The sequence below is a fragment of the Myotis davidii genome, unplaced genomic scaffold, assembly GCF_000327345.1.
Source record: "Myotis davidii unplaced genomic scaffold, ASM32734v1 scaffold343, whole genome shotgun sequence".
Classification (NCBI taxonomy): domain Eukaryota; kingdom Metazoa; phylum Chordata; class Mammalia; order Chiroptera; family Vespertilionidae; genus Myotis; species Myotis davidii.
This window is the reverse complement of record NW_006293809.1, coordinates 53,854-66,485: the sequence shown is the minus strand read 5'-3', so window position 1 is coordinate 66,485 and position 12,632 is coordinate 53,854. Positions and strand designations below refer to the sequence as shown.

Genomic DNA, 12,632 nt, shown 5'->3' with positions numbered 1-12,632 from the left:
CTCCCTCCATGCACGAATTCATGCACCTGGCCTTTAGTAATGAGTATAACCTTGTGCAGAAGGATTTTTGTGTGATCAGTGTTATTCTCAGGGCAGAGGCCTAGAGGTGGGATTCCTAGGTGGAAAGGCACGTGCACATGTACTTTTATTAGTGTTGCTACACTTCAAAGGCTACACCAATTTGCATTCTCACCAGGGAACCAAAACAGATCTTCAAACCCCCGTGTGGAGAGATGGCAGGATACAGCTATCTTAAAAGGTGTGGCTTGCAGTGACCAGAGATTGCCACTAGGTGGCAGGCACAGCCCATCACAAAGAACAATGAGTTTTTAAAAAGATTTTCTTCAGGGGCCCTTGAAGAAATAAGGTGGCAGTTGAAGTTATAGAATCTGTGACACATAATCATTTTGTGTTGAATGAGAGTCGTGATCCTGCCCTCTTAAGAATGTCCCTTTCGCCGAAACCGGTTTGGCTCAGTGGATAGACCGTCGGCCTGCGGACTGAGGGGTCCCGGGTTCGATTCCGGTCAAGGGCATGTACCTGGGTTGGGCCACATCCGCATTGGGGGGGTGTGCAGGAGGCAGCTGATCAATATTTCTCTCTCGTCGATGTTTCTGACTATCTCTCTCCCTTCCTCCGTAAAAAAATCAATAAAATATATTAATAAAAAAAGAAAAAGAAAAAGAATGTCCCTTTCACAGTGCTGTGGCCTTCCTCAGAGTGAGTGCAGTCCCACATGTTACTCTGCACATAAAGAATTAGATGTGCCCTGGCTGCTGGCTCAGTTGTTAATTCACCAAAAGGTCACTGGTTGATTCCTGGTCAGGGCACGTGCACAGGCTGTAGGTTCGTTCCCTGGTCCTGGTGTGTGCAGAAGGTAAACGTCGATGTTTCCCTCTCACATCAATGTTTCTCTCCCTCTCTCTCTCCTTTCTTTTCTCTCTTGAAAAAATCAATAAAAATTATTTTTAAATTAGCTGTAGCTCCATTTTGAAAACCTATAAAAAGGAAATCGGATGAGAAAGAAGGGGCTGTGGGGGTGGGAGGACTGGGGCGGAGGCAGGCTACTCCTCGGGCATCTCCGCGCCATCACAGGCACCCAGGGTGACCTGCCCAAAGGTGGCAGCAACCTGGCCATGAACAGAGGTGGGTGAATGGGAGGGGGATTTGGGAGGCAGCAAATGAGAGACTCAGCTTCCTGAAGGCAGGGCCAGGGCCGTGTCCCCCACCACAGCCAGCCCCATTATCACCGCGCCCCTCTCCCTCTCACGCCTCCTGCACCCTCTCCTTCAACTCCTTCAAGGCTGTGCTCACCACGCCAGCCCCTCCCTTGCTCCCCTCCAGGGTGAGGGCTCTGGGGACTGAGGCTTCCCCACCTGAGCCCACTCCTGGCACTCTTAGGAAGCAGCCCTGTGGGGTGGGGTGGGGGGTGGGGGTGGGGCGGGCAAACTTCCGGATCAGCGCCCTCCCAGGTGTGTGTGTGGTTCCAGACGCCAGGCAGACACTCCTGGGGTTTTGATCTCACTTGGACCAGTGCTGTCAGCAGCCACCTCACCTGACCTTGTTTTTCCAGAAACACCATCTCCCACTGACTCACTCATTCTTCCTCCATTGGGCCATTTATCTGCTCATCGTTCGGCCCATGCCCAGCAGGCATTACTCCATGAGCATGTGGTGGGAGTCGAGGCAAACGTGCACCGCGCTGTGATACCCTCTCAGGCCCACAAGAGACGACTAGCACAACAACAGAAAATACCAAGTGTGGGCGGGGATGTGGAGTGCTGGGACCTGGTGGACTCAGTGGGAATGCAAAATGGTGCAGCCACTGTGAAGAAGTATGAAGCTTCCTCAAAAACTTAAAGCCAGAATTATTGCTAGACCCAACAATGCCACATTTGGGTACAGACCCAAGAGAGTTAAAAACAAGGGCTCAAAGAGATGTGCTTATACCTGGCATGACTCACAACAGCCAAGAAGTAGAAGCAACCTGGCTGCCCACAGATGGCGACTAGACAAAATGTGCTCGACACATGCAGTGGAATATTACTCAGCCTTAAAAAATACCCGGCACAATGGGAACCAACATGGCATAGATAAATGCCAGTATGCAACACCTCCCACAACCACCTCAAAATTACAACTAAAATCCAGAACAACCATCACTCAGAACCACCTGAAAGCTGGTTGAAATGGAAGTCCTACAACTAGAGAAGTAAAGAAGAAAGCACATTGAGCCTGGGATTCAACAGTAGAGGAGAGGATTCTGAGAATCAAATCAACGAGTTGGAATATGAGGAAGCAAGAAACACCCAATCAGAAGAGCAAAATGAAAAAAAGAATCCAAAAATATAAAGATAATGTAAGGAGCCTCTGGGGCAATTTTAAGCATACCAACATTCTCATTATGGGGGCGTCAGAAGGAGAAGAGAGGGAGCGAGATATAGAAAACCTGTTTGAGACATCAACTAAAGACCTTATATGCATATGTACATAACCCGTGGACACAGACAATAGGGTGCTGAAGGCCTGGGGGTGGGAGGCTGGAGGAGGTCAGTGGGGAAAAAAGGAGACATATGTAATACTTTCAACAATAAAGAATATAAAAAACTTTTTAAATATAAGAAAAGAAAACCTATTTGAATAAATAATGACAGGCCCAGCTGGCAAGGCTCAGTGATTGAGCATTGACCTATGAACCAGAAGTCATGGTTCAATTCCTGGTCAGGGCATATGCCTGGGTTGTGGGCTCAATTCCAGTGTGGGGCATGCTGGAGGCATCCAATCAATGGTTCTCTCTCATCATTGATGTTCTATCTCTCTCTCCCTCTGCCTTCCTCTCTGAAATCAATAAAAATATATTAAAAAAGAAATAATGACAGAAAACTTCCCCTATTTGGTGAAAGAAATAGACTTACAAGTCCAAGAAGCACAGAGAGTTCCCAAACAAGAGGAACCCAAAGAGGCTCACACCAAGAACATATAAAGAACATACAGAAACTTACAGCTCAACAATAACAAGACAGGTTATTGTCTCAACAATAACAGCCCAATTAAAGATGGGCAAAGGACTTAAGTAGACACTTCAGAGCAGATACACAGATGGCCAATAGTGTGTGAAAGATGCCAAGAGGGAAATGCAAATCAAAGCCCCGAGACCTGCTCACCCTCACTAGCATGGCTGGAACCATAAGGACAGACAACAGCAGGTATCGGTGAGGATGTGGGGACATTGGGACCCCCACAAGTTGCTAGTGGGAATGTGAAAAATTATGCAGTTGCTTTTGAAAAAGGTTCCAGCATTGTTGAACATACAGTCACCATATTCCACTCCTAGGTGTTTACCCACGAAAAATGAAACGTGTCCACACAAAATTTGCACGTGAATGTTCATAGTACTGTTGTTCATGATAGCACAGGGTGGAAACAACCCAATGTCCATCAGCTGATAGATGGATAAAAGCAGTGTGTCCACACATTGGAATATTATTCAGCCATAAAAAGGAATGGAGGCTGGCTTATACTACAAACTGATTGAACCTTTATAACATTACCAGAGGCCAGTGCCCTCTTGCAGTCCGGGACCCCTCGCGGGATGTCCGCCTGCCAGCTTAGGCCTGCTCTAGGAGCCTAAGCCGGCAGGCGGACAACCCCCAAAGGGCCTTAGTGCTGCCACAGGGGCGGAGAGGCTCCCTCCACCTCCACTGCGCTCGCCAGCCATAAACCTGGCTTCTGGCTGAGCGGTGCTCCCCCTGTCGGAGAGCACTGACCACCAGGGTCAGCTCCTGCATTGAGGGTCTGCCCCCTGGGGATCAGTGCATGCCATAGCGACCGGTCATTCCATCATTTGGTCAATTTGCACATTAGGGCTTTATTATATAGGATGCTCAGTGAAAGAAGCGAGATGCAAAAGACCAACTATGGCCTGATTCCTGTTGCAGAGGAAAAACTTTTCTGCTACCCTGTTAGGTGCAGTGCATGGGACCTGTGAATTAAACTAACAGCTGTTCTGGCAAAGAGCTTTGGGCTCCAGAGTCAGGCAGAGGTCACTGGCTCTCTTGCTTCCTGCCATGAGAACCAGAACTAGTGACCCACCTTCTTGAATTTCCATTTCATCATCAGTGAAATGGAGGTGACATGGGGGGGCCAGAGAATCTGCCCTCCACCTCATAACTACTCTTCATATCCTTCAATGACCCAAATCCGAGAGAGAGGGCCAGCCAGCAGCCAGTGTTGCCAAACCAGGAGTGAGCAGCCAGGAAAGGGGGAAGGCCACATTCTTTCCCTGCAGATTTTATCTTATCTGCAGCTTCAGTGACAATTTTAAAAGGACAGGAGGTTCCTCATTCCTTCCAGGAGGACAAGCTGCATATCTGGGGCCTCTTATTCAAAATCCATGAATTTCACAAACATAACATCTGAGCACAGGGGCCTGTGTGGCGACACCAGGCCTGTCCTCCGAGTTCCATGTCTGTCTCCCAGGTTACGACATAACCCTCATGTCACCTGCTGTTTAACAGGCATATTCTCAAGTCCCTCGCCCAACAGGACAGCAAGCGGGACCGTTCCGCCCAGAGGCCTGATGTCACCGGATGACAGTGGGTGGGGAGAGGGAGATTCCCTTCTCCCGGCCCCATGGTCTCCCCTCACCCTCTCAGGCCCTGGTTCCTGCCCTGGGGGGAGCTGGGAGGGTCCACAGAGGAGGGACTGGGTGTGACAGGATTCCAGGGCAGGGGGAACGGGAAAACTGAGACAGGAAAGTTAAATCAAGGCCAAAGAGTGTGGGCAATTTGCAGCCAGCTTGTAGCTAACAACCATTATCTTCTCCAGCCAAGGACACAACAGCAAATGGTTAGGAAACCTCCCAGGCGTGGCTCAGTAGTTGAGTGTCAACCTATGAACCAGGTACAGCCGTGGGCAAACTATGGCCCGCGAGCCGGATCCGGCCCGTTCGGCTGTTCTATGCGGCCCACGGAGCCGAAAGAGCGGAGGGTTCTCTTCCCCTCCCCTCCACTCCTTCACCAGCAGCAGTGTTAACATGGCAACGTCGGGAAACACGGCCGCCGCTCCTTCTTCTGAGTCCAGTTTAAGAACCCATTGTGGCCCTCGAGTCAAAAAGTTTGCCCACCTCTGAACCAGGAGGTCATGGTTCAATTCCCGGTCAACGCACATGCCCAGATTTCAGGCTCAATCCCCTGTAGGGGGCGTGCAGGAGGCAGCCGATCAAGAATTCTCTCTCATCGTGGATGTTCCTGTCTTTCTCTCTGAAATCAATAAAAAAAATATTTAAAAACAAAAGGCAAGCAAACAGAAACACCTCCCTAATGAGAGGATGCAGAAAGAGAAGGGGAAAGAGAAGTCAGCAGTCCCGAGGCTGGGCGAGAGAAAGCTGCCAGGTGCTTCTCGTGAGTCCTGGGAAGGCCACAACAAAGCAAAAAAGGGGCCTTAGAACTAATCTCCACCAAACTATTCAGCAGAGGAACTGTGAGACCTGTAGACGGGAGGGCGTGTAGCGCCTCAGACCCCCAACCTGCTCTTCAGATGAGCTGAGAGCTCGCCTGCGCTTCATAAGCCAGATGCATGGGTTTGCTTGCTTTGCTTTTCCAATAAAGGGGCATGCTTCCATTGCTTTAGTAAATTGGCTTTCACAACGCAGTCAAGGTCTCTCGTATAAATTAATTTATATGAGAAGACAAGTACCGAGGTTGGGGACAGCCTCTCCCACTGACTCGGGGGCTGTCCGGGAACACCTCTCTGGTGTGGGTGAGAGGGGCCTACACAGGAGGTAGCGACAGCCATTGTGCAGGGGGGTGGGGAGTACCCCCTGTGCACTGTGGGAGAGATGTGCCAACCAGGGGCGAGGGGTGATGGACGCAGCTTCCCCCCAGGCCAGCATCACGGAGGCACAAGGCTTTGCCACAGGACAGACAGGAAGTGGGCTGTTGCTGTGGCCATGTGGGGCAGTGGTTACAGGCACAGAAGTTGGAATCTGGAGGTCCTGCCTTCCTAAACCCGGCACTGCCTCTAGCCAGCTGTGTTACGCTAGGCAGGTTCCTTAACCTCTCTGAATCTCGACAGTGGGTTTGCAAGGGGGTGACAGAGCAGGTCACTGGAAAGAGTCAACCAAGTATCACCATGAAGCCCTAGCACAATGCCTGGCACACAGTGGGCGCTTAGCAATAACACTATTATTACACTGAAAACTGCGCTGCGGCCCTAACCGGTTCGGCTTAGTGGATGGAGCGTCAGCCTGCGGACTGAAGGGTCCCTGGTTCGATTCTGGTCAAGGGCATGTACCTCGGTTGTGGGCACATCCCCAGTAGGGGATGTGCAGGAGTCAGCTGATCAATGTTTCTCTCTCATCGATGTTTCTAATTCTCTATTCCTCCCCCTTCCTCTCTGTAAAAAATCAATAAAATATATTTTTTTAAAAAAACAAAAACACACACAAAAAACTGTGCTGTGGATGCCCAAGGAAACAAAGTCCCTTGATAAAGGCTTAAAAATTTTGAATCTTATGAGTGCTACGTATGACATATTTTCCTGCCTTCAGACAGTCAACTGATCATCTTGTAATCTTTTCTGAAGACATCGGGTCATTACTTAAAACACAAAAACTCCCTCACAGCCCAAAACCAGCCTGTATTTAGAAATCGAACAGCAATCCTCGCTTGGCTGCATGTACCCCAACACTCACTATCCAGACCAGTGGGTCTTGGGTCTCCGGGGAAGCTGTGAGAGGCGTCGGAATCACGGTCCACGTCTCGGTCAACAGTCACTCCTCATAGGCCCTGGAGGGACCCGATGTCCCTGCACCAGCCACTGTTTCCCCCCGGCTGTGGGGTGAAAATCCAGACACCCGGGCGGGTCACCCAGTCACAGAGCTCCCGGTGACCGGCCACAGAGGGTGACCAGCGCGTCTGAGGCCACACACCTGAAGCACAGTTGGACGAGGTTTCGACTCCAAAGCTCATTCTAGATCAGTGGTTCTCAACCTTCTGGCCCTTTAAATACAGTTCCTCATGTTGTGACCCAACCATAAAATTGTTTTCGTTGCTACTTCATAACTGTAATGTTGCTACTGTTATGCATCGTAATGTAAATATCTGATATGCAGGATGGTCTTAGGCGACCTCTGTGAAAGGGTCGTCCCACCACCAAAGGGGTCGCGACCCACAGGTTGAGAGCCGCTGTTCTAGATTCTGCTAGTTCCAGCTTAGGGACTTCAGCAACAAAAAATACAGGCTGCCCACTTAGGTTTGAATTTTTGGAATCGGTATATCCCATGCCATGTTTGAGACGTCCTTACACTAAAAATGTATCCGTCCTCGTCTGAAATTCAAATTCATCTGACACCTGGCATGTTGTCTGGCAGCCCGCGCTGCCTCTACCCACTATTGGGTGGACACAGAAACCACGTTGGCAAAGGAGAACTAGAACATCCTGGAAGCCGTCCTTGCTGTCACTCGGTCTGAATAAGGGTCATCTCCACAGGAGGCCTTGTCTGAACCTCACAGGGACTCTCAGCTCCCACCTGCTCTTTGTAACAACTTCATCCAGATACAATTCGCACACCATGCAGTTCACTCGCAGCGTGCAAATCAGTGGTATGTTTTATACATTCACAGTGCATTTAAAATGTTTATTTATTGATGGCTTTTTAGAGGGAGGTAGGGAGAGAGACATTGATTTGTTGTTCCACTTATGTATCCATTCACTGGTTGATTCTTGTATGTGCCCTGACCACGGATCAAACCCACAACCTTGGTGTTTGGGGAGGACGCTCCAACACCTGAGCTACCTGACCAGGCCATTTTAAACGTTTTCCTCACCTCAGATAGAAGCCTCGTACCCATCCGCAATCACTCCCATCCCCATCTCCAGCCCCTGACCACCTCTCACCTACTCTCCTCTCTGTAGATTGGCCTCTTCCAGGCGTTTTCTATAAAGGAAATCCTAGGGGTGCGGCCTTTTGTGTCTGTGGCAGGTCTCGGGGCTCCATTCCTTCCTACAGCTGAGCGATGATCCCTCGTGGGACAGACCACAGTCTGTATGCACGTGGCCATGGAGGGGCCTGGGGGTGGTGTGGCCTCCTGGCTCCCTCCCAGGGGCTGGCGGTCCCTTCGCCCCGCTTCCTGCCCGCGCCCCGCAGCGCTCTGGTCCCCTCCGTGCGCGCGCCCCGAGGGCGCCGCTTTACGGGAACCTCCGCTGCATATGGGGCCGCAGCCATGGAGGAGGGGCTGGAGCGGCCCTGCTGCCGCTGGGTCGGGGCCCTGGGACCCGGGTCCCCCCGCGGAGGGGGAGGGAGAGGGGAGTTCTCGTCTTTTCCAGGGAGGAAACCCCCAGTGGTGCCCGAGACGCCGGCTCCTCTTGGCCACAGCGGTCTGTGTTTTGAGCGTCCGCGCGACCAGCCTTGTCGCCCTCTGAATCTCTCACGTAAAAAGGAGAGGTTGGCGCAGGGGGGTGGGGGGGTGGGGGGTACTGGAGCGGGGAGCCTCTTCTCCAAACTCGCTGGTTCCGCCAGGACGCAAATCCTGCAGCAGCTTGAAGAGCTGAGCGCCCTCCCAGCCCCGCGGGGTGCACCCGTGAACCCCTCTGCTCGCCGGTTCTTATTTTTGCAGTTTGGGAGACTTTTCCAAGCATCCCTCTCTTCTGGCAAAGGACACTTTTATCCGCTCATCTGAGCCAGGACTTTATTTGTTGGGCAGTTCTTTAATTCCACTGTGTTCCGTTCATCACAAAGTACCCCAACCTGGGTAGCCAAAACAACAGCCTTTTATTCTCTCACACTTCTTTTTTTTAAAAATATATTTTTATTGATTTCAGAGAGGAAGGGAGAGGAAGAGAAAGATAGAAACATCAATGATGAGAATCGCTTCTACTGGGGATGAGCCTGCAACTAGCACATGCGCCTTTGACTGGAATCAAACCCAGGACCCTTCAGTCCACAGGCAGAGGCTCTATCCACTGAGCAAAACCGGCTAAGGCTCTCATGCTTCTGAAAGCAAGGGCTTCTGGAGAGCCACACTCCTGCAGGCTGGGGTAGTCCATCTTTCTCCAGCCTGCTGGGGAGGAGGCGGCCAGAGAGCCTTGGCCCTGTCCTCCTGGGGCTCCCCTCCTGCTCCCTCCTTTTCTTACAAGGACACCATGGTCGGAGTAAGGCCGGCCCGCTGCATATGACCTCAAGACCCATTCCCAAGTAAGGTCAGATTTGCAAATGCTGGGGAATAGGACTCCGCGGATCTTCGTAAAAGATACAGTTCAACTCGCAGCATCTCCCTCGGAGAAGGAAGTCTCCCTGGGATTGGAATTAGAATTTACTCCATTTCTATCATAATTTTCCTTTCTCTCACTGAAGGACATGGCATTCTCCTGCTGGTTCTGTGTCATGTCATTTAGGAAGAGATCACTGTTTTCCTCATAAAGCGCCCTGCCTTTCTTAATTACATGTATTTCTATTTTATTGTTTCAGTCGCTGTTGTGAATGAACATTTTTTCTTATTTTTATTCCTAGGTGTTTATTGCTAGGGTATAGGAAAGGTGTTGTTTTGTGTTTTTCTTGAACCTAGGGAGTGTGCTTTTAACAGCTGGTGGAGGTATTTGGGGGTTTTGCAGGGACAGAACTCTGGAAACAGAATGTGGCATCTTGGAATTTTCTGCAGCTCATAAGCAGAATGAAGGGGAGCTATCAACTGACCTTTGGCTATTTCCACAACGTAGTGTTAAGTGGGGGAAAAGATGCAAGAATGTGTAATGGAATCCCAAGTTAGAACACAATGCAGAAAGGGCCATTTACACAGGTATCTGTGTTCACAGGAAAATACAGAATGTTAGCTGGTTAACCTGGGCGACTTGTTAGGCTGGGGAGTTAACAAAAAGGGAAGAGGAGAGGAGAGGTGAAGGCACCCAAGCCAAAAAAGAATGAAAAATGACTACAAAAGATCCAAAATCATAGGATACAGTCACTATACATTATGTGACTGTATATTTATATTTATACTAGTATTTATATTTACATTATGTACTTGTTCTATGTGTCCAGAGAAACTTTTCTCCCTCCTTTAATTAAGTGAGGCTTTTTATTGTTTTTCTTTCTTTTCTTTTCTTTTTCTTTTATTTTTTTTAAATTAAGGGCCCCTCACTGGTCCTGCTTCCAGAAGTGGCCACGCCCAGGTAGAAAGGGGAGGAACCAGGTGGCCCAGGGAGGGCTCATCTCCACAACATTCCATCTACATACAGAACTAAACAGACAAGCACAGAGTCACCATTGTGGTTAGAAGTTGGCAGCATGGAAAGGGGTGGTGGGGGGGAAACAAGAGGGAAGTAGGGGTGTCATTAAAAATATACAGGCCCTCCTGGTGCCTGGGGTGGGGGACTCGGTTTGCTTCAATCCAAGAGGAATCAGATCAGAAGCTCTTTGGGAGGCCAGAACCCTCAGGGGTGGAAGGAGGAGGGAGGTCCAGGGGGTCGGGGCTGTTTGGCAACTGGGTGAAGGGATTGCCCTCCCCCTGCTGGGATCCCCCCAGCCCTGGGGTCTGGCTGGAGGGAGGCAGCCTGCACCCCCTTCCCCCCCCCCAGGCAGGTCTGGGGCTGCCAGATGCTCCAGGCAGGGGCTGGGGTCTCACGAAGGCTTGCCCTTCAGGGAGGTGACAGCACTACCCCCCAGCTTCTCTGCCAGGGGGCAGCGTCCTTGACCTCGGAGCTGCTTGCCTGTGACTCCTGCTTGGTCCAGTCAGCTTCTCCTTGGTGGCAGCCTTGGGGCTGACATAGGTCATTTTGCTCTTAAGGGGTGCAGACTCGGGGGTCCAGGAGATAAACCCCAGGTCCCCTTGCTCTCCTCAGTCTCATTGGTCGCGTCATACAGGGCGCAAGCAGCAGACTTTGTCCGGCAGCATCTTGACGAAGGTGGCGTCGGGATCTCCTGTCTGGCCCACATCACCCACCAGGATCTCCATGCCTCCTCCGGAGTGATGTCTTCCCCTCTTCACTCGGGCAGGAGAGCAGCTCTTCTCGCGCGTCTTCACCTCCCTGTGCCAGGGACGCGCGCACCTTCATGTCACTGAACACTCGGTGACGCCGGCAGGGCAGCCACACCGGAGGCCATGCTTCCGGAAGCCAAGGAGACAGCATGAGAGCTGAGAAGAGGGAGCCGCTGCAGCTGCGGCCGGGACCCGACTCTGTCCGGAGCAACTTAAAAATATGATCCCTGCCGAAACCGGTTTGGCTCGGTGGATAGAGCGTCGGCTTGCGGACTGAAAGGTCCCAGGTTGATTCCGGTCAAGGGCATGTACCTGGGTTGCGGGCACATCCCCAGTGGGAGATGTGCAGAAGGCAGCTGATCGATGTTTCTCTCTCATCGATGTTTCTAACTCTCTATCTCTCTCCTTTCCTCTCTGTAAAAAATCAATAAAATATATTTAAAAAAAAAAATGATCCCTACTTTTGTCCCATTTTGTTAAGATTAGCTGACATAGGACTTTGTATTCATTGCACAGAATGATCTGATGTCAGTATAGCTAGCACAATGATCACCACAGTAAGGTTGGTTAATATCCATCACCTCTACACACTTACAATTTTTTTCTTGTAATGTGAACTTTTTTAAAAAAATATATTTTATTGATTTTTTACAGAGAGGAAGGGAGAGAGACAGAGAGCTAGAAACATCGATGAGAGAGAAACTTCGATCAGCTGCCTTCTGCACATCTTCCACCGGAGATGTGCCCGCAACCCAGGCACACGCCCTTGATCGGAACCGAACCTGGGACCCTCCAGTCCGCAGGCTGACACTCTGTCCACTGAGCCACACCGGTTTCGGCGTAATGTGAACTTTTAAGGTCTGCTCTCTTGACAACTTTCAAATATACAATACAAATATGTTAACTATAGTCAGCGTGCTGTACGTTATACCCCCGGAACTTCCTGATCTTATAACTAGAAGTTTGTACCTTTTGACCCCTTCCCCGTGTGCCTCCCCCACCATCTGAGCTCTGTGTCTGAGTTCCGTGTTTTCAGATCCCCATGTAAGTGAGGTCGCTTGGTACTTGTCTTTCTCTCTCTGACTTCTTCACTTAGCACCATGCCCCCAAGGTCCACCCATGTCGCTAAGGCAGGGTTTCCTCCCTTTTGAAGACTGAGTAGTATTCCATCGACTATACATCCCACCTTCCTTCATCCACTCATCCAGCAGTGGACACTGAGGTTGTTTCCATGTCTTGGCTTCTGTAAAAAAAAAAAATTAAGTTCATGCCAAAGCAAAGAGGTGAGAGCCTGATGGCGTGGGTGGCCCTGGAAGCCAGGCCTGAAGGGGAGACACAGACCGGGTCCCGGAGGGCACCCCGGGGGGCCTCTGGCTGCTGTGAGAGGGGGAGGCACTGACATGTGGGTTTTTGTTTGCAGGTGTCTATGTCCCATTTTCTAAGAGCAGCCAAACACTTCTTCTGAGCCTCCTCTCTCCCCTTCCCTCTCCATCACCTGCACTGCCCTCTTTTTTATTTTTAATTGATTTGAGAGAGAGAGAGTGTGGGAGACTGATATAGGGTTAAGCCTCGGACTGACTTGCTGGCAAAGTCACAAACAAGCCCTAGGTTAGAGGGCACAGTCCTCTTAGCATAATTAGGATTGACCTTATAACA

The 12,632-nt window shown here is 50.5% G+C and overlaps 1 pseudogene; it reads right to left on the bottom strand.

The window, feature by feature from the left end:
• Positions 1–10,618: 10,618 nt before the first annotated feature.
• The window catches only part of LOC102767693, a 16,478-nt pseudogene continuing 14,464 nt past the window's right edge, over positions 10,619–12,632 (bottom strand).